This window comes from Monodon monoceros, unplaced genomic scaffold (assembly GCF_005190385.1).
Source record: "Monodon monoceros isolate NGI ecotype Baffin Bay Population unplaced genomic scaffold, NGI_Narwhal_1 Super_Scaffold_17, whole genome shotgun sequence".
NCBI lineage: Eukaryota > Metazoa > Chordata > Mammalia > Artiodactyla > Monodontidae > Monodon > Monodon monoceros.
Genome location: NW_021703773.1, coordinates 33,176,475 through 33,196,763, shown reverse-complemented (window position 1 = coordinate 33,196,763; position 20,289 = coordinate 33,176,475).

Sequence of the window (20,289 nt, the reverse complement as noted above, 5' to 3'; positions counted from 1 at the left end):
GAATAGCATGTGGACTAGAAAAGAAATATTCATATAAATATTATTCACAATTTCTCCCATATTTATTGCTTATTTACTTAAACGTATGTTAATGTCTTTATATCTTCTGTCTTGAGGCAATTTTGTATTTCTTAGTTCTTGCCATTCAGATAAACATTTGAATCAAACATTATGATCTGTAGTAAATAAAATCATCCCAATGTCTTTTCTTTATACACATGGCATATCATGTAATCTGTCAGAGATTTCTGAGATTAAGTAAACTTCCATGACATAACAGCGAGACATTCTAATTTTCCACACGAGGAAGCTGAGACCCAGAGGGTTAAGTTAATTAGTGGCAGAGTTAGGGGCTATAATTTAGGTCTACTGACAAGTGTAGCATTCTTTGGATAATTTTAATCTCTCTATGCATTGCTGGAGAGGTTTTATTCATTATTTTATTTCTTTACTTCCTTTTGTTCACCGTAAATCACTTTTCATGAGGCAACCCTTGAGAAGGAAAAGAGAAAAATCTCCTAAACAAATCTACCAGTAGCAACCACAGCAAAACTCTATTATGACGAATTTGAAAGGAGGCAATCTCAAGAGTGCTGTTAGCTCAGCGGGCCTGACTGCTAGCAGCACCCGAAGCACATCTCCATGATTCTGTTCGCTCCGTCCTCTCCGCTTAGAAAGCCTTTCCTCCAGTGCGCAGTCCATTTCTCCCTCTTCTTTGAGACCAAGACCAAATATTGTCTTCTCAGTTCAGCTCGCCTCGGTTTTGTAGTAAGAAATTATCACTTCTAAATTTTCATAGCACACTTCTCTTTACCCAGATGGGCCTACCACACAGTGTGGCATTTTGGTTGAATAAACATGGCTTTTCCCACTTCAGCTGAAGTTTTCACTCAGTAAGAGCAGGAATTAAACCATATATCCCCCCTCCCGGCCATCCAACACTCAGTGAAATATCTTCTGAACAAAAGAAGCCGCTCTCATGTTTAAAGGGGGAAGAAAACCCAATACTATAAATTCTAAGTATAACAGATTTGTTTCAGCTAACTTACAGAAAATAATTATGGTGAACTGGCACATCCTTCTGTGGTATCAAAGTAAGTAATCTAAATGATTCCTTCAAAAATTATAAGGCCTGCACATCTCAAACCCAGATACACCTTAACTGAACCTGCTAAAAGATAGAATGCATGCCCCCAAAAAGGTAGAAAGGACAAACAAGAGACATGATGGGGAACTAACTTAAACGAGAAAGATCCTGAGAACATTTTTTCCTAGAACCTGTGTTTGGGGCAGGTGGAGGCAGCCAGCCAGCCAGCCAGGGGTTTAAAGATGTGTGTATCCGCACATTGCCAGGGCCCTGCCCGTAACCCCTCAGAAACCCCCTTTACAAGACAAAGACAGCTGACTGAGAACACTTACCAGGCTGCCCCCAGTTGTTTTTCTGTTCTGGTGGCCGAAGCGAAGTCAGCCCTGCCAGAACATTAACGCCACTGGAAGCAGCCTCAGTCAATGACACACGTGGAGTGGGTGCAAAATTCTCCAATGGTTTTCGCTTGTTTAGAATAAATCTCCAAGGTGCGTTCTACCTCCCAGCATTCCTCATCCAGGCAGAGTTCAGTCGTCCACAATCACAACTCGCCTGGTAACCGCCTTGGACGCCTTCCCTTCCCTGTCTTACCTCCCGCTCCTATGCTGGTCATGCCTGGGGTCACGGGTCACCTGCCACATAAATTACTTAGACTTACATTCTTATCTCAGTGTCTTCTCCTCAGGAAAACACAAAACAAAACACAGTATCTTTTGCTTACGATGTGTTTCAGATGAAAATTTGCTGGTTATTTCTATTTAAACTGTTGCCTTTAAAAATAACTCTCTTTCTGGTATTATGAATCTTCTTTAGACTTTTACAGTCCATAAAATCCTTCATGGTCTAACATGTTTCTTATCTAAGCTAGAGCCCAAAGTTGGCTGTTGCCTTTTTTATAGATGACCCCACAGAATATTTTCCTCCCATGGCCTTCCAATTATAGGTACTGGGAACTTGAAAATCTGGCAATGTCATGGTTTAAATCAGAAATCTAACAAGATGAAATATGATATATAAAATAAACTATGACTGCAAAACATGACTCATAAAGAGAAAGTTATTGACCCTGGTCACCAGGATACTGAAACTACTTTTTTACGGATGTCAAAAATCTGGGTTGGAAAAACGTTTCAAAGCGCTATCATGCTACACGTTAGGTATCACTACATCTAATTCAAGAAAAACTGTAGCAGACAACTGCAAATTGGAGTTAATCAGACTAGTGTGAATGATGTTTTAGTGTATAATCTTTTAAATTTTATGAATACGCTAGTTGAACACTGGCTTTCTAATTGAAAAAAATAAATACATGCCCCACCATACCATCAGAGTAAATTATTTTCATTTGTAAACAATAGATGCATGTCTTTTTTCATTCATTCATTCATTCATTTATTCATCCAAAAACATCAGTTCGGTCCTACCTAATATCTCTGGTATTCTGCTTATGGGGAAAAGAGAGATGGTTTGTGTTACTGTTTTACTCTCTAGTGGGTTTTTAATTGAATTTCATATCACACTTAAATGCTGAGCAAATACAAATAAATTCTACTTTAGTTATCTAAGAGATTTTATTGGAAAAACGTATGAAACTTGAATAAATATAGCTTTCAGGTAAAAATCTGGAATGCTACTGAGACAGTTGTTTATAGATTTATAAGAGATTGTGCCATTAGAAACAGAGTTATAACAAGTATTTTTATACTTTGGGTATGTATTAAAAGAATAAGAGATCTTTATTTTTATTTTATCCTGAAACATAATTGCAACAGATTTATGAATGACCCAGTTCTGTATCAAGTTTTAGCAATAAAAACTTTATTACAACACTTGTTATGAGAAATGTGACATAAAATTTTAAAAAGCAATTCTCAAATATTGTGTTTATTGCCTTGGCCTTCAAAGCTATTTTTCCCCATGATTAGAATGCCTCTGTAATTTTAAGTGCTTCACTGGTTTATTGTATGTTTAATAATTTAGGTAAGCATGAAAGCCAAGATAAGAGTTCAGATAAAATATCTATTCCCTCTACTCCACTCAAAGATCCATGAATCTATTAAAATAAATGTTTATACTCTTCACCATCCCAGAGTTCATTTACAGTATGTTAAATCACTAAATTTTATAATGTATAGAGCTTTGGGTCTTCAGAAATGGTAGTTGCTTTCTTAAATTCACTAAAGATAGGGAATAATGTCTTTTGTTTTTTTATAGGTATTTCTTAACTTTCAAAAAATCTAATGTGACCTAAATTAGAAAACACAAAAATCCCACCTGCTGCTACACTATCTGGAAAAAGTAAGATGAAATATAATGCCTAAACGTTAAATAATTCACTAAACTTATCTGATCAAATTTATTGGGGAAAAAATAAAACATAATTTAATGGAAATGCTGATTATTTTAAGGATTAAATGAGACAGTGCATATGATGGTTTGCAAAATGTGTACCACATAGGAAGTGTCTAATAAATATTCTCTTCTGTCAAAAAAAAATAAAATAATTCTTAAGTATTTAAACATTTATATTAGTGTACAGAATCTTTTAAATATAACAAGAAAAGTCTAAGTAGGTTCTAAATAGATACAAATAATGCAATATATAAATAAAGTTAGCAGAATACAATTTCTCTAAAGGTAGAAATACTGCATATTTTCTTTGTTTCTCCAGAGTCTCTTTTTCAGGAGGTGACCATAGTAGATGTTACTCAATCAACATTAGTTAAGAGAACTTCTACATAAGAGCTGGTAGCTAATGGAAAGGAAATAAACTTATGTAAAATGCCCCATAAATAAAAATATTTCATCTATTTGAAGCTTTATCCAATAAGAAGCATATATGTCACTCTTGATATGACAGAGTCATAAAATAAATGTGGTTTTACTGTATCTACTCACAATAGATTGTAGGTAACCTTTATAATCTTTTTTTTCATAAACCTAATATACTTTATGCATTTACTCATTTAGAGGAGGTCTGGATTCCTGATTTATAAATCTAGATGTCTGTGTATGTTTTTAGGTCTTTGCCCTATGTTGAATTGGTAGGACAAAAGACAGAAGAACTAGAGAAAAAAAAAAAAAAAAGTTTAAATCCACTATTTTTACTTGTACAGGAGGAGGAGTCAAGGCAATACCTAAAGGGAAAAGGAGGAAGAGTCAAGGCAATACCTAAAGGGAAAAATGGATTGATTGGTGTCTGTTGTTACTCTATACGGCTCACTACAACCATCTTAAGTTTATACCTTTACAGCTGGAAAAACACTTTCTATAAACCATTTCAGCTTCCTCCCTACTGGGTGTGATAGATACAAATGTTTCTCCAGACCCAGAAACGGACACAGAGAGAAAAAGCATCTTGCTGACTTTCGTAAAGCCGGCAAGTCGGGGAGACAAGACTCTGAACTCACTTTTCCCCACTGGATATCAGGTACGGCGTGTCAATAAAGCAGGCGTATACATAGAAATAAACACCTGTGTTTGAGCCTGTGTGTGTGTGTGAGCGTGTGCACATGCATGTGTGCAGATCAATTACTTTATTTTTTGAATTTCTAAGTCTCATAGTGGCTGCAGGTGGCACAAGTCAGGGTAGGAAGTTGAGATGAAAAAACACTGACTACAGACAAAGAGGTAAGTGGAAAAGAAGGATCCTTCTCTGTTTATTTTGTAAATTGATCCTATCTCTGAGCTTCAAATTATATCAAGTCTCAAATCGGTACCAATGGACCTGATGCCATCTTCAGTTCTCTATTCCCAAGTGTTAACAAGCTATTTTCATCTTGATGCTTTTGCTGTCATTTCATAGCATTTTTGAAACATCTCCCATCTGTTTTCTTTGTCCTTGAAAGGACTTCACTCCAACTTACCCAGGTCCTCTGACTACTTCACCAGGCAATCAACCAACTTCGGTATTTAAGCTATTAAACATTCCTTTGAAAACTTCGACAATTCATCCTTTTCTCTCCATTTTCTCTTCTATTGCCTTAGACTTGCTACTAAGTAAAACAAATTTGTATCCTTTTCCCTATTCTCTTCCCTTCCTCATCTAATCCATTTTAAAGAGCCTAAAGATTTTACAGAAACGTCAAGTTGACTTTTTTGTTCTCTTCCTCCTTTCTTTTCTCCTCTAGCTCTTTCTCCTTCTTTTATATCTTTTGCTTCTTCTCCTTCTTCCTCTCTGAAGTCGTCATCATTATTACCATCATCATTATTTTCATTTTCATCACCTTCATCAATATTTATTGATCTTGTATGCTCATTGCTCTACTGAAAGTTTTACATATAAGACCTTATTTAAGTCTCACAACTATTATGTAGGTCAAAATTAAAACCCTGATGTTGAGATGAATGGTTCACTTATTTTTACAGACAAATACAGGCAATGTGATTCCACTGACAGGTCATCACTGCTCCCCAACAAAACCTTCTAAAAATGTCTGATGTGGAAACAGAACTTTCTTCATGGGAAAATATCATTCAATGGCCCATTAAACCTTCTTCCTCCAGACAGTGTTATCAGAATTCTTCTTCCAGCTGGTCTACTTCTACCTGTTCTGAATATCCTTTCTTGTAAACAGGTGAACCCCCTACAGAGTAGAGACTATTATCTAAACTTCCATCTACCCCTGGGTGCCAAGAGGAGGGCTTTTTCATGGCAGGCACTCAATTCACACCTGTTGGATGGACCAGTAGGCTTTGCACAATCCCCAAATTCAATCATTGCACAACAACCAGCTTAATAATAATGATCCTTTTCATCAAAGTCTTTCTCCATAGTTTTTCCATCATCTGGAGGAATATCTGTGTTTCTTTACCACCAGTACGTGTCAATAGTTTCTCTTAAATGCAGATAAAAAATTCTCTCAGGGGAACTTTTCCTTGAGAAATTTACTTTATACTAACATATTCTTCATTCTGTGTTCAAAATGATGTTTCATACTTTTCTTCCCCTTTCCTCTCTATGTACCTTGCCTATCAGCAATACTGCAATTTTTATGAAAAAATCTCTTAAAAAATACCAATTTTTTGGTGTCTTCTACATGCTCACTAAATTCTTTATAAAAATAAATATCTTCAGAATCTTTATTCTTAGCTATAAGAAAAGAATGAATAATACAGAGCCCTGAAAAGTATAAATTTTATTGCTCATGAGAAATTTGAATCTCTTTGCAATAAAACATGCAATACTGTGTCTCTTACCTTCTGACAACATGAATGGCTTTCTTTATTGTCCTTTTTTCTCTTTATCATGACAAACTTCAATTAAGGATCTGCTATATGCAAAGAGCAGTGTTTTTCTGTGGAATGATGATAATAGTAGAACTTGTCCTACAGAAATATGTGCTCTCTCGTGAAGTATAAAACCAGCACATGGATTAGTGGAAGCACAGAAAACAAAACAAACAAACAAAACCCAGCAACGAGTGCGAGTGCCGACAAGAGCGTTAGGATGGTATAGCATGCTGTGTGTGTGTTGTGACGTTAGAAACGCACAGCAAGAAGGTTTCACCTGGGGGGCCTGGAAGGGTTCTTAAAGCTGTATAAATTCTGGTAATGCACTTTAAAGTGGACAGATGAAGGAAGTCAAACGCTGAATAATTTGTTTTCAATCTGAATCTGGATTTCTGACAGCCACACAACTTTAATCTAGAGTTTTTAATAATTCTGTATATATTTAATCTCATTTTTATAAAATGTTTTATATGGTTCTAGATTTGTTTCACATGTGTAACAGACAGATGATAAATAAGTCTGTAAGTATCCTAATGGCTGGACCCAGACCATACACTTCTTTGATGTCCCTCAAAATACCAAGTAGGATGCTAAGCACAAAAGCACTTTTCCTCAAAGTGTAATTTACAAACCACCCGCATCAGGATCATCTGATATGTTGTTCAGCGCTTAGGTGACTAAGCCTCATTCTAGACCACGTGAATCAGAAGGAATTAGAATTCCTAATAAGAACCCCAAGTGATTCCTAGAGCACATTAAGGCTTAACAGTCACTAATACAATGGGTGCTAAGTACACGCTTAGCGACTGACGCAACACAGTCATATTGATTGAACTTTCAAAGCCGCTGTCTTGACAATCTAATTGGCATGTGTTTCAGACTGAGCGTTTGCAAGAGCATTTCTATTTTGAAGGCTTTGCAAAATCATGCTGGAAAGGGTGCCTCAAAATTTAAACTAAATACTTCACAATTCAGGCAAAGAGGCTGGAGTGCAGAGGATAAAGGGAAGACGAGTAAATAAACCAAAAATTCTGATTTTATGTGCTATACTACAACTCCCAACTAGTTCCCCTATCCCTGTCCCCAGCCCTAGCCCAGAACACAGTATGCAGGAACACAGATGAATTCATAAAACCCTAAGAATTTTCATTAAAACTTTTCTCTTCAATTTGGAGAGATGTGGTCTAAAGAATAAGCATGCAGCCTTAGGAAAGTCTGGAAAAAAAAACAATCTGAGCATGGAAATATTTAACTACCTCACTAGGACTTCAGCACAGATATGAAAAATGACCAAAGTTTCCCAATACACTATGTGACATTAGGTTATGTGTGTGGAGGGGAAGAGAAAAGGCCAAAACCAAGCACAGAGGGACACACTCTTGAGCAGAGCTGACTGCATGAGGTGACTGATACTGTTGAGAAAACAAGAGTCCAAATCTCTACTCAGCTCCAGTGCAGAACATCTTCACCAAATGTATATGCCCACAGGTCGGAAAAATGGATAGAAAACAGTCCTCAGATTTCAAACAGGAACTACAGTTAGGAAACAAGTCATTCTTTAAAATTAAGTCTCCGTTGAAAACATTTATTATATATTATATCAAATAGAAGGTCAGATAAATCTGCCCTTATTAAATAAGCATAAGCAAGAAAGGGCATGACAGATCTAGCACAGCACAGTACAAACAAAAGAGGAAGTGCTAGGGTTGGAAGAACTGAAGGAAGAAACAATAGAGAAGAGAGAAGGGGGAGGGAAGAGACAAAGAATCAGGCACATTCCTATTCTAGAATTAAAAGCAAAAAGCTAAAGAACAGAAATAGACTATCTAGGTAAGCTTCAAGCTCTGAAAGAGTTTAATAGGAATATAACCTTAATAATAAGATGGTGTTAAAAGATAAGAAGACAAAACAACAGGAGATGAAAAGGGAGATTGCAATGCCCACATGAAAACCAAACTAAAATCTCTGTGTATCTAAATTGATTAAAATAGTGGATTTCACTGGGACTACCTCAGAAGCTTTAGAAATACCAGCATCTTGGTTGCCTCAATATTTATTGACCTAATAGTTCTGAGGTGCAGCCTGGGCCTTGAGATTTTTTATAATCTTTACAGGTGATTTTAACGTAAAAATCAACGTTTTTGATTTTAACGTAAGATTTAGAATCACTGAATTACTGACATCAAAATATGATAGCGATGTATCGAAACTGAAATAATGGAAATAAGAGCTTAAAATTCAAGTAAATGAAGAGGAAAGCCAAAGAATTGAACCAGAAAATGTATAATAGAATAGAGGACAAAGAAGCTCTAACATAAGGATAACTGGTGTCCCTGAAGCAGATGCTAAAAGAGGTTAGAAAGTGATAATCAAAAGTATAATTAGTGAACATTTTCAAGAATTCAAGAAAAAAGTCAATATGAAAATCAAAAATACACATTACATCAGGAAACTTTTATATAGAACAAGCAGCATGAAGAAATTTATGAAGTAAATTATTCAACTCTAAGGATTAATAAACAAATACATTTGAGGCATTCTTGCAGAGAAAAGTCACTCAAAAAGGATAGGGAGGGGGCCAGGGACGAAGAAGCAAGGTAATATCAGGATTCAACATAGCATTTTTGTTGGTAAGTGTAATGCAGTAATAGCCAACTAAAATTAGCAGGAACAGCAATAAGGTTTTCTCAAATGTAAAAAGAAAGAAATAGCAAGGAAACACAACACCAATAAACCATGCTTGAAAAACCCAGCCATGCGTAAAATCAAGACCACCTGCCAAGCCTCAAGACTAGCTGTGAACATCAAGTGCATTTGTATAGAAAGCTAAGACTAAAGAACTGAACAAAGTATGGATGTAGAAAATTATGTTTCATTTTTATTTGATCAATAAAAATATGAAGTAAAAGCAATATAACATCTCATTGCTCAAAATTCCCAGATCCCCGAGTATTCCGGTCACTTTCTTTTTTTTTTTTTTTTTTTTTACTTTCTAAAAGAGGGGTTGACAAACATATTCTGTAAAGGACCAGACAAGTAAACATTTTAGGGTTTGTGGTCCTTACGGTTCCTGCCAAAACTCAAATCTGTTGTGACCCAAAGCAGACACAGCATCCATGTGGCTATGTTAAAATACAACTTTATTTCTACACACTGATATTTGTATTTACATACTTTTGTGTGTCATAAATATGATTAATTTTTATTCAACCATTTAAATATTATAAAACCACTGTTAGCTCATGGGTCACATCAAAACAGGAGGTGGATCAGATCTGACCTATGAGCTGTAGTTTGCCAACCTCTGTTCTGGACCAAAGTTTCTCATCTTCAGCACAATTTACATTTGTGGCTGGATAATCCATTGTTGTGGAAAAGCACCCAATGCATTGCCGTCTGTTTAGCATCAGCTCTGGCCTGTACTCACTAGATGTGCATAGTATCCATTAGACACTGAAATGTCTTCTGGTTGAGAACCACTGTTTCAGACATTAAGCCAGTATGTACTGAGCACAGATAATTCCAAGTGTAAACTTTATTAACAGAGTTCAGAGGGACTTTTCCCTCCATCTGAACACTAACTTCATGAGGGCATATTAAAATTACCTGGGCTGCCTTTACGAAATTTATATAAATTAAGACAACTAAGCTACACCCCCGCCCCACATTTTTCCTTCACTTGAACCACTGTAAAGTCAATCCTTCAACCTATACTGTTCTCTAAGAAATTCCATTCACACTGGCTTTCTAGGCACACTGATATAAATTAAAATTGAACAAGTAGCATCATTTAAAACATGAAAGCAAAGGGTAGAGGTGACTATTTAGCAAAACCACACACAACGTCTCTATTTTAAGTAGATGAATTCCTATAAATATTAGTTTAAGGTGCGAAACTACAAAGGACAAAATGGTTTAGGCATTATCAGGTCTAAATTTTAGTGGTTTTCTGATCTATTCAGCAAACATGATTTTCAGTAGGACCTCATCTATTTGGTGCAATCAAGAAATGTAAATATGTGAAAAGGATTCAACTGTTCAATGAGATAATTTAAGTAAAAATACTTGGTGAAATGTAAAGTTATGCAAGCAACAGGTATGTCATTTGCATGTGTGCACTTGTGTGCATTGGTATTTGCATGAGTGAATTTGTGTGTGTGTTCAACTGGCTTCTGGGCCAGAAAGTCAGCACTAAGTAAACGCTTACTGACTGGCATAACATATAGTGCAATATCAACAATGCAGCTGATTTTTCCCTTTCCTGTTGCTTCTGTCATTACTTACAAATAACATTTTAAATGGGCTTCACATTTCCAGTGTGACTCTAGTTCAATCTCGCATGCATAGATTAAATGATTTTATCCATGTGTTCACTTAGTATTAATTGAGAAGCAACTATGTTCTGGGCATTGTGCCCAATCTTGGTGACCACGGAAAAGAATACATAAAAATATATCAGAATTTACAGTCTTGCGGTAGGGATAATCACTGTGATGTCACCATAAAAGTCTCCAATTTAAGATCAGTAGCAATGTTTGCTTAAGGATGACAGTCACTTTCTCTTCTGTGTCTTGTCCTTTACTGTCCCTTTCCAATTTTACTCCATGTACCAAAATAAAATGTTCCAATTTTTCCTTTCCTTGCTTCCCTAGCTACTGTAGATGCATTAGCTCCTATGTTGGGTCATCAAGGGATGAGCAGTGTTTACAGCTACCTGAGGTTCTACATGTCCTATCAATGAGAACAGCAGTATGAACATAATAAAATCCATGAGAAAAAAAAAATCTAGTGAGCATTATATGCCAAATTCAGAACAGAAAATAAACATATTTCCTTTTTTATATAGTCCTCATAATGTCAATTTGACCTCTGGAAACTGTTCTGAGGAGGCTTCCTTCCCAGGGTCAGCCAGAGTCCATTTGTATATTTTATATATAACTTACAGAATCCAAGAGTATACCTCAGCAGGTCTCCAGAATTTGGGGGTAATTGAGATCAACATGGAATCTGCTGGATGAGGGAACCTACCCACAACCAGGAAAACGCAATGGAAAATAAGTTTTAAAACATGGCTCAATAAAGGCTTTTCACTGCTCAGAAGTCAAGTTCACCTGCTAATGGTTTGCTAACTTGGCAGCTTTTCTACACTGGTACGTCTTTCGGTGTTAATTATAATCACCTGCTATCATCCATCCATGAGGCTACTCCACTCTCGTTGCCTTAGTGGATAAGAGACACCAGTATTCAAACAACTACTAAATTTCAAGGATTTTTTTTTTTTTTCGGTAGTGGCGTTTCTGTAAAGTCATCACATTCAGCTTGGGGAAAACTATTCAGGAAATAACTTTTCAATACATGTTTTGATAATCTTAATGCACCCAATTCCTTCAATCATTAGCTGTTTTCCGAATATTTTCACATACTATTCTCTCCTGTCAATATTTAAAGATAATATCTCTTCTAATCTTCATTTTCTGGAATGACTTGCCATATTTCTCCTCAAAAGACATGTGGTGTAGGCTAGAATCTTTACTTCAAATTATGCCAGTGATTATTACACAATTTTTTTAAAAAATAAGAGATGGCCCAGCTATAATATTATACCAGGGTAAGTTTTGTAAACGTTCTGATAGAAGAAATTTATTTGATAAGGATTGATAAGAAAAGCAGATGAAGTGAGATTATAAACTGTTCAGAGTCCCTATCTCTTTTGGCATATCAACTCTTAAGAACAATACTGTCTGGAACAGAATGGTGAGGAAAGGATTGCTAAGATGTTTAGTACATTTCAGAAAATTCTGCTTGTAATCCTTGAAGATTCCTCATCACAAACTTCTTAGCAATCCAGAATTTCCTCCTAATATTGGACTCTGAAATTATCATTCAATAGACACAGGAGTAGGGGATGTTATCTGCTTCTCATGCCATGACATAGTCCTTAGGAGGAAGGCCTAGGGTTATGCTTATCTTCCACTGAGAAATACTTGTAAGCACTATGGATGAGAGCTTCCCAGCTCTTGGTTTTAGATATGAAGGTGCTATTATTACAACACCGCTAAAAGAGCATCCTCAGGGAAGTAGCTTGGGACGAAGTGTCATGATCCACTTTTTAAGTTAATAAAACTCCAGCTTCATGGAGCATATCCACCAAGAATTCTCTGGAGCCTTTATTGCCCCAGGGTCTCAGTATCAGTCTGGTATGCAGTGCTTCATCCACAGTAAACTTGAGAGAATAACTGAATTCAGAATCAAGGTATTTTTTCTCTCATATGTTACTGAACAGTGACATCTGTTATGATTTTCATTTATGATGTGTAAGCACTCAAAGATAATTAAATCAAGGAGCTAAATATTATTTGTATTCTTTCTTCATTCATATTTTTATAGAATAATTTTGGAATTACAATCTTAAAGAATAACCAGAATTTTTTATTTTGTCCAATTTTCCAAAATTTCTGTTTTTTTTTAAAGGGGAAGCATATAATAATAGATAACTATATAGCATTTAGAATTTTTTTCATAATATTCACCAAACATTTATCGACTGCCTAAAATGTGTTGGAATTATAGATATATCTGTTTAAAAATGTGACTTGCCATTCTGTAGCCTATGATCTATTTAAGAAAAGATGAGGAGTACATACAGGACCACAGGGCAACTTCTCAATCAGTAACTCAGATGATTAAACACAATGTCAAACAATGGTGTGCTCACCATGCATCTAGAAGGTCTTTTTGTTCCCTGAGGAATTCAGGCTGGAGACTAGTGTTTAGACTAATAGATGGTTGAAGGACACTCCACATACTAGAAACATTAATGAGATATTTTCGCAGTACTTAGCATCTACAATAGAAATGGAAACCCAAAATAGCTCAGTAAGCTTCTAAACATTTCCTCATTTCATCAAGAGCCAACAGTTTCATTACCCAAGTAAGTCTGTGAAAGCTTTGGCTTATCCCGGGTCTCTGCTATTAAATTTCATAATCTGAAAATTCCAATCAGTGATCACTTTCCTGGGAAAAAAATATTCATTCGAATGAAAGAAAAAACTAGTTATGATGAACAGAGTTCATTATAATGAATGAGAGTTCCCATTAGAAACACATACAGAATTCAGATGTCAAGAAGTGGGAAAGGCCTGAGACTTTACTGTACTTGCCGGCTAAGAAGTTAGTGTGCCACGGTGTAATGGATGCTGTCAGAAGACAGGCCATTTTAGGTCAGAAACAAGGGACAGGTTATTACCCACATGAATAACAGAAGCTAATGTAGCAGCATTTGGAAGCCCCGTTCCCACAGGGTCACACATAGAGGGCCAGATGATACTTGCTCGTGCAGTGGGCTTTGTTACGGAGAGGAACCCTGAGGTTAGGGAGCCTGACTCTTTCATAACAGGCAATAAGCAAACCTCACTTCTGCTCCAGACAAAGACATTATCTCTGCTTTCCAAAGCCATTCACTCTATGAACTTCCTGGAGAATACAACCTACAACAAAGGCAGGTGGTATCTCTGCTGATAAGACAAAGACATGATCAACCCATGAAGAACTGCCTCTAAAATTCACATTAATAGCCAATATTTATATCTAAAGTCTCCTTACAAGTCTTTCGTATACATTAGCAGAATACGAACAACTAGCCTCTGAGGTTAAGACTTTGGGTGGAAAAGTGCAGCAAAGAGAAACGAGCAACTGTCCCAAGGTGGAACAACTTTTTATTGTGAAACTGAACTGAGAGCCTGTCTTCACCACCATGAACTACATCTAATGAACTGTACATTGTCCTCCTCTGCTACAGACTGTCACTAGCGACTCACAGAATTCATACACATTAAGCTAGAAGACGGAGCAGTTAAGTCTCTACTTGAACACGGAACAGGATTACCTAACGTTTTACATTCAGATGTGCCTCTACAACGTTTCAATTCTGAAAACATGATGCATGTTCAAGGTTTCAGGGATTCCAGCACAGTATTATCTTTAGTTCCCTTTGCAATAGGCAATCGTGGCATAAGACTGGATCAACCATTAGGAAACCCGGGTTCTAGACTAACTGTAACATCACAGGGAAACAATGTTCTCCCCGTTGCTTCTGAGATTCCTTATATGTAAAACAAAGTGATGCTCTCTAAAGTTGTTCTAACTCTACATTAAAGATGATTTTGTGTCCCTCCTGATTCCAGTATTTAATATAATTCTGTATCTCTAACAATGTTAGATACTTGGAAAGCTACAGAAAATATTTACTGTATACCTAAGGAATAAAACCTTCAGAATGAAAGAGACATCCCCTGCTCATCCTAATTGACCATGATGCCCTCCAGCTAAACTTAGCTCCCATACAGAGAGTTCTTTCTCAATGGAGAGTTCCAGGCAGCTGCTCAATATTGATTAGAACTGGTCTGTGAGAGAAAAGCACTTTCTCTCCTTTTCGGAGAATACTGAAGATCAACACTTTGGAATTACTGAGCTTAACAGAATGGCAGTGAAGAAACTGAACCCTTTCACCATTTATTTATTTAAAAATGGGGGAGATCCAGTGATGAATAAGACTGCTGCTCTCCTGAGGGAATTTAAAGTCAAGTATGGAAGAGGACACGTAAATAATTACGTGTGATAAAGTGTGTTAAATGCTATGCTATAGATATTTATAATTAGCAGGATGATCAAAAGAAGAGAGAGATCAAATATTCTTAGAAGACTGCAGAGAAATAAAATGAGACATGAAAAAGTTTATTAACTGGACATAAGGAAGAGAGTATTGCAAACCTGGAAAATACATGAATGTAAAGCATCAAAGTGGCTAATGTGGTGTGGCTAGTATGGAGGTGACAAAGAATGTGAGGGTCAAAAGTGATGCCAAGACTCCTATGCCATCAAGGGAATATTTACTCTCTCCTATAGAAAATCACATGTAAATGGACATTTTTAGAGGCAGAGGGGCTAACATGATCACATTTTAACTTAGAAAATTTATTCTGGCTGGAAATATGATGAAAGCTAGTTTCAAAGGGCATAAGAACAGAAGCTGGTAGCTACTTACAGGTTATTGTAACGGTCTAGGGAAGAGATATGCAGAGTCTGATCTCGGGCAGAAATAGGAGGGATGAAGAGGCAAGGAATGGCTTGAGAAGCATCTAATTAACCTGGATACCTAGTGGACACTGGGCATGGGAGGAAGAGAGGCATCTGGGGTGACAAGTTTCTGTCATGAGGAACTGAGTGGTCAGAAAAATAATTAACCAGGGAAGGATGACACAGAAGGATAAAATCTGAGATCCAGAATGAAGAGGAGAAGCATGACAAGGGCAGTGTTGGACGCGACAATTTTAAGATACTGAGAACCATCCTGGAAAGACAGCAAATGGAAAAACTGATTTACAGACCTGGATTCTGGTAGCAGTGCTGTGCCACAGAATTGTTTAGGAAAAGCAGTAATTTTAAGGTTAAGAAAAGAACCAGGAACTATATTGCCAAAAATTCCAACGCAAAGTAATACAGTATTTCAAGAAGCAAGGAGTATTAAAGAGGAAATCCATCTTCTTCTATTAAAGAAGAAGGAAAGAGTCTCTCTGGAACTTGGTAAAAATGCACCGGTGACCTTGGCCAGAGCTGTTTCTTTGGGAGTTCTTTCAGCTATGGCTGGAGCAGGCAGAGGACTGAATAAGAGGAGGAAGAGGTGGTCTGCGGGAGACAGGTGCAAATTAGGGTGCTTTGTGATGACGGCAACAGAACCCAACTCCAAATAGCTTTTGTACGAGCAGACTTATGATTTTACCTAACAGGAATTCGAAGGTTACGCAGGCTTCCGGGTTACTTAATTCAGCATTTCAGTGTAGTCAGGGCATTTCTCTTTGATCCCTGCCATCTTCAGCAGGCCTCATCCTAAAACTGGTTCTTCCATGGCTTGAAGATAGATTGCAGGTACAAGTTTCTCTATTTACATTCCAGGAAGAGATAGATGGAAGTGCACACACTATCATGGACTAAAAGACAGGTCTTTTCAGTTTTGTTAGGCAAACTTAGGAAACATGTCTACCATGGGCCAATAACAATAAGAAGGGAAAATCCAGGTGCTGCTCAACAAAATCCATATCTGGGGATGAGTCTGGTGGAGAGCTGAACAAAATGAAGGTTCTAACAGAAAAAAACTGGGGAGGGGGGAGCAATATGGTAGGTAGGCAACCAAGAGTGTCCACAGTAGGTAGGCTGTATATATACAGTGAAGAAAGAACATTCCCACAGGCCACCAGCTAATGGGGAAAGGCATACGAGCAACTTTATAAGTTGTGCTTCTGTTTTTCGTTCTTTTTCCTATTGTTTTTCTGAGATTTGAGCATGTTTCTATGCTGAAGGCATGTGTTGGGGAGGAAGAAGTTGATAGGAGAGACAGTGAGATCTATGGAATGGAGCCTCAGGAGGGACAGGAGTCGCGGGGATTAATAGCCCTTGATGGAGAGATCACTGGTGAAGAGGAGGAATTGGTGGACACGTGTGCTTAGGGTCTGCAGGGATGCTGGGGTGAAGCTGAAAGCATCCTGACTCCAGGGGGCCTTTATTTTTCCTGTAGAGTAGGAGACCGCAGGTCATCAGGTTAGAGTGATGGAAACGGAGTTGCTAAACGAGTCTGTAAGAAAAGTTCCCTTTCTTGCTGCTGCTTGCAATCCTTGCTCCAGCCCTAAGTCAGAGCGTCCGTGTGGTGCCCTCGACCTTCGGGAGGTGCGCTTGGGCCCACCCTGTCTCACAGCCGTGCTCTCTGGACATTCTGGCACCATCAGTTTTAATCCCCTGCCCCTGCCTGTCTGCTCTCATGCCTCCTGGCGCCCCCACGCCCTGCCCTTTGCCTCCCTTGCTCTCCCTCTGGTGCTTTCTGCTCACGTCCGTATTTCTCCAGGGTCTTCTGTCGAGACCTTCCACTCCACTGTCTCAGAGAAAGCTAAAGGCTCCGTTTGAAAAGGATGAAAATAATCTTATTTTATCCAAAATAGCTTTTACTACAAGAGAAGAGAGTTGGGGGGCGGGGAGGCTGATACTAAGAAAATATAGCCCCAAATTCCATAAGAATAACTTTTCTAATTTTCTGTCATGAATATATTATTATTTAGCACTTGAGAAACAGTATATTTATACTAAAGAATGGTAAGATATTAATTAAAATATAAAGATGAAAATGAAACTTCATTTCAAATAAAGTATTTAGGATTTAAAGCATTAGGTAGTTATCTAATGTTTTTACTTTCCTCCTCACTGCGTAAGTTTGATTTATTCAAAATTAATGACAATCCATACCAGAAACTTTCTCATTTGCCTAAAAGGTTTGTCATTAGAATAGTAACATACTTGGCTATTTCATGTAGGTTTTTCATTGGTGCAAATACTACTACGCAATATAAACAGCGAGATTTTTCAGTTACATAAAGTGTTTCAGAAATAGACAAAAGACTAAATTTTGGAGTGGGCCAAGTTTGCTTTCTCTTTTATGGGAAATGTACATAGACCTATTCTCCTTTCAGTGGCAGCATGACTATATAAATTGTGTGTAGCTGTGATTTTCTTATTTTCCTCAAGTTAGAGGGAGAAATAGCCCCTCCCTCACTGCCCTCCTGCTGCCACGAAAGGGAAAGAAATGATCACAGGAGCTCTGAATACAATTTTTGTTGAGCTTGTTTTTTTTTTTTTTTCTCACCTTAGGTGACTAGATCGATAGACAGTCCGGCAGCCGAGAAAAAAAAAAAATCAGATGACTGGAATACTGCCAGAGGCAGTTTCTCTAGTGCAGCAGGAGTCCATTCTGATATTACAAAATTTAAAATAAACGGTATCTAAGGAGACACTCACTTCTCAATAAATTTACAAAGGGAAATGCAGATATTAAAATTACTCATAATAATACTAATGTCAGAATCGCTCCTCCAAAAGATCTTACATAATGAAACAGACTTTCCAAGGCCATGAGTGGTTTCCCACCATTACAAGGTGTATGTCTTCCGGGAGACTAACTAGTGTATGAGAAGCAACCATGGGGTGCATGCTCCTCTACTGCACTTCAGGCCAAGAGGGTGGTGCACAAGCCCAGCCTTTTCACAGTGAGCAGCTTGGGTGCCTGGGAAACAAAATGCAACGTCCAGCCTGAACACCAGCTGTCAGCTGGACTGCAGACGCAGTCTTCCCTCCCTGTCTGCACAAGGCATGCAGCTCCTGAAACTCAGCTCGCTCAGAAAGGATGAGGACACTCGTGCGTCCAGCCCTCCTCTCCACTCTGGGAAATGTACTCATCCACTCAGGCAGCCACTTATTCAAGAGCATTTACTGAGCTCCTATGGTTGGAAAGGTATCATAGGAGTCAGCACATCACAAAAATTTCGGGGAGGTGGGGGCTTGCTCCTGGGCCCAAGATATGCTTCTACATCTTATTCACCAGACTTTCACCAGTTTAAAAAATTCAACCAAGTTCTTATCTTTTCTTGGAAGTCTTGACATCACTTCCTTGTCCGCCAAAAATCCTGAGAGGTATCATCTTTCTTATATTTCTTTATGCTCTATTTTCTACTATAATTTGTAAGGTAAATGACAGTGTGAATAATCAACATGTACTGTTTGCCCTGTGTAAGGTGTGGCACTAAGGGATGTATCTGCACAATTTCATTTAACTCTTGCAGCGACCGTCCTCACCCACACTGAGAGTGCCTCTTCTTGGCTACGACACTATCCTCCGTGGATGCGGGAGGTCTGCGGGCTCACGGCGCTCCTGAGACAGGCCCCTCCTCAGCTGCCTCGACACCACCCAATGCCCCAGGACTGGCAGCTTCATCACAGACACGGGGTCCTGCCTTCGGTGACCACCAAAACCTTCAGGGAAAGTTAGTGGCCCAGCTTTCTCACACTTTGCAACTTGAACTGATGATCTATCTTCCTGTGAATCCAAGGGTCCCTCAGAATCATGCCATCTTCCCTTATGTGCTTGTTTAGTTCAGTTACTTCAAAAAAAACCTCCCAATTTTTTCAACTATTTTGATAAGTCTTTCTATTATCATCACTCTACCACTTGAGAGCACCGAGGAAGAAACTATGAGACACTGAATATGTACTACACATACTGAATTATGTAATATTCATAGTCACCACCATGAAATACATGCTAATATCCTCATTTCATACAAGAGGAAACTGAGGCTCAGTGGGCAAAAGACTCCATTTAGTTTTCACAGTAGTAAGTGGCTCTGACCAGGATTCACACCAGGACCATCTGACTCCACAGCCTTTGCTCCCTTCAGCTTTACTGTGCGTCCCTCCGCATTCCAGCTCTACAAAGCTCAGAGTAGATTTAAATGTGTTTATACAGTGAATTTAAGTTGTATGCCCCGTGCAGACTCACCATCTAAAGTAGAAGTTCCCTGCAGACAGAGAACAGTCCTGTGACTCAGTGATCTATACCTAGAGCTCTGCAGGCGGGGTTAGTCCCTGCATATCAATGACTCCCTAATATTTGTAACAGTTTTTGTCCAATTTGCATTGATTTATTTGGACAAAAAGCTCTTCAGGAAAAAAGTGTCTTTTCCCAGAAATTCTTCAAGAATGTTAATTCCAGTAACCTCCATATATCATTAATAGTCTGCTTTTATGGATTCAAATTTGAAAATAATTGAGCATTTGATAAAAAGTGTAGGATAGTAAATTCAAAGGCCTAATTTCACAAGCACTGGAAACGATACGCCTGTACTTCCTATAATGAGAAATACACTGTTTGCTCGGATGTGCTATAAAGATATGGCGAATTAACACTGCATAAGCACTTGTATACAAAACATGACTTGATATCTCCCTGAACAGAAAAGGAATTTATTTTCTAAATTTGCATGTATTTAATACTGAAAGTGCTACGCTACACCTGCATATGTGCCTAATGTGTACAGATATACTCTCCATAGCATGTGCACACTTACACATGTACACAGTAATGATAAATGGGA